The 4,734-nt window shown below is 39.9% G+C and overlaps 1 pseudogene across 1 annotated transcript; it reads right to left on the reverse strand.

Moving 5' to 3' along the window:
* Positions 1-1,821: 1,821 nt before the first annotated feature.
* LOC105545206 lies at positions 1,822-3,181 on the reverse strand (annotated as a pseudogene). Its single transcript, XR_001006886.1, has one exon. The product of XR_001006886.1 is annotated as a dnaJ homolog subfamily A member 1 pseudogene (transcript).
* Between the last annotated feature and the right edge of the window lie 1,553 nt (positions 3,182-4,734).

A 4,734-nucleotide genomic window follows, 5' to 3' on the forward strand; every position in this document is an offset into this window, starting at 1 on the left:
TGTATTTTTAAGTAGAGACGGGTTTCACTGCGTTAGCCAGGATCGTCTCGATCTCCTGACCTCGTGATCCACCCGTCCCGGCCTCCCAAAGTGCTGGGATTACAGGCTTGAGCCACCGCGCCCGGCCTCGTCTAGGTTTTTTAGTTTATGTGCCTAAAAGTGTTCATGGTAGCCTTGATTGATCTTTTGTATTTCAGTGGTGTCAGTTGTAGCATCTCCTGTTTCGTTTCTTAGTGAGGTTATTTGGATTTTCTCTCTTTTTTTCTTGGTTAATCTTGCCAGTGGTCTATCAATTTTATTTATCTTTTCAAAGAACCAGTTTTTGTTTCATTTATATTTTGTATTTTTTTGTTTCAGTTTCATTTAGTTCTGCTCTGATGTTGGTTATTTCCTTTCTTCAGCTGGGTTTGGGCTTCGTTTATTCTTGTTTCTCTACTTCCTTGAGGTGTGACCTTAGATTGTCTGTTTGTGCTCTTTCGGTCTTTTTGATGTAGGCATTTAGGGCTATGAACTTTCCTCTTAGCACCACCTTTGCTGTATCCCAGAATAGGTTGTGTCATTTTTGTCATTCATTTTGGATAATTTTTAAAATTTCCATCTCGATTTCATTTTTGACCCAGCGCTCATTCAAGAGCAGGTTATTTAATTTCCATGTATTTGCATGGTTTTGAAGGTTTCTTTTGTAGTTGACTACCAGTTTTATTCCACTGTGGTCTGAGAGAGTGCTTGATATAATTTCGATTTTCTTAAATTTTGAGGCTCATTTTATGACCTATCATATGGTCTGTCTTGGAGAGAGTTCCATGAGCTGTGGAATAGAATGTGTATTCTGTGGTTGTTGGTTGAAATGTTCTGTATATATCTGTTAAGTCCATTTGTTCCGAGGTACATTTTAAATCCATTGTTTCTTTGTTGACTCTCTGTCTTGATGACCTGTCTAGTGCTGTCAGTGGAGAACTGAAGTCCCCCACTATTATTGTACTTCTGTCTATCTCATTTCTTAGGTCTATTGTAATATTTTTAATTCATAATCTATTTATAAATAGTTGATATATCTATTTATAAATTTGGGAGCTCCAGTTTTAGGTGCATATATGTTTAGAATTGTGCTATTTTCCTGTTGGACAAGGCCTTTTACCATTATATAATGTCCCTCTTTGTCCCTTTTAACTGCTGCTGCTTTAAAGTTTGTTTTGTCTGATATAAGAATAGCTACTCCTGTTCACTTTTGGTGTCCATTTGCATGAAATGCCTTTTTTCATGCCTTTACTTTAAATTTATGTGAGTCCTTATGTGCTAGGTGAGTCTACTGAAGGCAGCAGATAGTTGGTTGGTGAGTTCTTATCCATTCTGTGGTTCTGTATCTTTTAAGTGGAGCATTTAGACCATTTACATTAAATGTTAGTATTGAAATGTGAGGTACTGTTGCATTCATTGTGCTCTTTGTTGCCTGTGTACTTTGTTTTTTTTTTTTCGTTTTTGCTTTTTAACTTGTATGTTTGTTTTATAGGTATTTGGGTGTCTAGGTCTCTAGCAAGGCCAGGGAAGTTTTCCTTGATTATTCCCCCAAACATGTTTTCCAGGCTTTTAGAATTATCTTCTTCCTCAGGAACACTGATTATTCTTAGGTTTGGTTATTTAACATAATCCCAGACTTTTTGGAGACTTTGTTCATATCTTCTTATGCTTTTTTCTTTTTCTTTTTGGATTGTGCTAAGTTCGAAGACCTTGCCTTCGGGCTCTGAATTTCTTTCTTCAACTTGTTCAACTCTATTGCTGAGACTTTCCAGAGCATTTTGCATTTCTTTTTTTTTTTTTTTGAGCTTTTATATTTGTGTTTATTCTTCATTTAACTTTTTTAAACACTACTATAGTTGAATATTAAAACAAAACCAAGAGAAAGTAGTGAGCATATTATGATTACAGTCCTTCACTTATTCACTACTGCACATTAAATGCCAGCAGTGAGTGTTATTCACTGGCCCACTAAGAGGTCTGACACTGAACACCACCTCTGGGATGACGTTCATCATCCTCATATGCTTCTCCATTGTAATGGCGCCATCTTTCCTGATTTGGATCAAAGTCCACCAGTTCTACTTGATCCATCTCATCAGTCTCTTCCATTTCCTTCCTCTCTGGTAGGAGTTTTTCCAGCAAAGACAGTTTATCAGGAGAGAGAAAGCCATTCTCAGGAAAGTTTACCTTAAATTCAATGATTAGGCGACCCTTTTCATATGGTCTATGATAAATTGGCATGCCTTCATTTAGTACACACTTGATATCTCCATGCTTGACAGTCTGACCTGGATGAGAGGTGATGACTATGGTTCGGTTGCCAAGAGTAGATATTGGCTTCTGGAAGCCACACAATGCTTCAACCAGCTGTATGTCCATACACATGAAAAGGTCTTCTCCTCATTCACTAAAAACAGCATGGTCCTTCTGATCTAACACAATGATAATACCGCCTGGCTCCAGTCCTGGTTCTTGGTCTCCTTCACCATGGAAAGTTATCTTCTGGCCATTTTTCATGCCTTTGTCAATATGAACCTCTAGAATCTTCTTCTCTCGAACTATCTTCCTTCTGTTACAGCTTTTACATCTATCTTTAGCACTGCTCCGCTCCCCATGATCCTGGCACTCCATGCACACAGATTGAATTTGCTGAACCATTCCAGATCCTATCTGATGAATTCTTATTTGCATTGCAGTACCTCAGCAACTGGGGCAGCCCTCTACTGCTCCTTTCTTACCTCCTCTACCTTCACATTTGTCACAAATCACATTCTTCTGCAGAGCCAGTTTTATTGTTGCACCATTATATAAGTCTTCTAGGGTTACTGAGAGCTGATGTACAACATTTTTGACTCTCCTTTCTCTCTGCATCCTTCCTCCTCCTCCAAAAAACATATCGAAGATGTCCATGGGGGAACCAAAACCGCCACTTGCTCCACCCTCTTTAATTGCCTGTTATCCTCCTTTGTCATATAATTCCCTTTTCTTTTGCATCAGAGAGAACTTCCTAAGCTTGAGAAATCTGTTTAAACTTCTCTCTTTCATTTGGATTCTTATCAGGATGGTACTTCAAGACCAGTTTCCTATAAGCCTTTTTCAGTTCTTCCTGAGTAGCATTGGGTTTGACCTCCAAAACATTGTAGTAAGTTGTTTCTTTCACCATCTTCTACTGCTGGTGTGGGCTGAGGCCAGCGTGTGAGGGAGCAGGAAGGAGTGCGGAGCTGTGTGCAGCTCCGGCAGTTACCGCTCCTCTGCCTCTCACTGAGCATTCTGGAAAGTTCCCGCATTTTGCATTTCTAAAAATGTGTCCGAAGTTTCCTGAATTTTTTATTGTGTTTTCTTTAAGCTATCTATTTCCTTGAATATTTCTCCCTTCACTTCTTATATCATTTTTTGGATTTCCTTGCACTGGGCTTCACGCTTCTCTGATCCCTCCCTGATTAGCTTAATAACTAACCTCCTGAATTCTTTTTCAGGTAAATCAGGAATTTCTTCTTGGTTTGGATCCATTGCTGGTGAACTAGTGTGATTTTTGGGTTGTGATGAAGGGCCTTGTTTTGTCGTATTACCAGGGTTGGTTTTCTGGTTCTTTCTCATTTGGGTAAGCTCTGTCAGAGGGAAGGTCTAGGGCAGAAGGCTGTTGTTCAGATTCTTTTGTCCCAGGCTGTGTTCCCTTGATGTAGTACCCTCCCCCTTTTCCTATGGGTGTGGCTTCCTGTGAGCTGAACTGCAGTGATTGTTGTCTCTCTTTTGGGTCTAGCCACACAGTGAGTCTACCTGGCTCCAAGCTGGTACTGGGGGCTGTCTGCACAGAGTCCTGTGATGTAAACTGTCTATGGAGCGCTCATAGTTTTTGGGGGGTGCCCTGGGTTCTGCAGGCAAAGTTAGCTTCCTTCAGAGGGTCTGTGGATCCTCTCAGGATTGCTGCCCTTTCAGGTTCTTGATGATATTATTATTCACTGACTGCAGTGACTGCAGGTTCTCCATCTAGCCTACTTAGGGTGCTCATTAGTTTTAGCTCAGAGGTAGCAGGAATTTTTATATCCTTTAATTTCTTTTCATTGCTTCTCATTAACTAAGGATTTATCTAGTAGCCATAGCATCCCTGGCATTTCCTGTATTTATTTAAGAAGCTACTGGTTGGATGATACACAGTTATCTTATGTAACCCTAAGAAAGAAAAACACTGTAAATATCATTGCAAGGCCCATACATTTTAATGAGTGTTAATTCCAGACATGTTAAAATGTGAAAAATGTGCATCTTAGAATCCATAAACTGTTGCACACTCAAATTCCCATGACCATAGACTCAGTTATTCTCAAAACAGGAACAATATTCCTGTCTTCTCCCTCTCCTTATCATCAATACACACTTAGTGTATACCTGCTGTGGATAAGGCTCTGGGTCTGATGGTTTGAAAGGAATGTAAGATATCTGGAACCAGAGTCCCAAATTATAATCATGGTGGAGGTGGATATAAAACATGGCCAGAAATTTTGTGACACTTCTACCAGAGAGACGGAGCTCCATTCCTCTTCTCTTGAATCTGTGCAGGCTTGTGACTGCTTGAACCAATAGAGTATGGCAGAGGTGGTGCTATGTGATTTGCAAGGATAGCATAAAAGGCTATGCAGCTTCTGGTTTTATACTGCATCATTTGCTCTCACAGCCCTGAACCTCCATGTAAGAAGTCAACAGTCCTGAGACCACCAC

The sequence above is a fragment of the Mandrillus leucophaeus genome, unplaced genomic scaffold, assembly GCF_000951045.1.
Source record: "Mandrillus leucophaeus isolate KB7577 unplaced genomic scaffold, Mleu.le_1.0 Scaffold321, whole genome shotgun sequence".
Lineage (NCBI taxonomy): Eukaryota > Metazoa > Chordata > Mammalia > Primates > Cercopithecidae > Mandrillus > Mandrillus leucophaeus.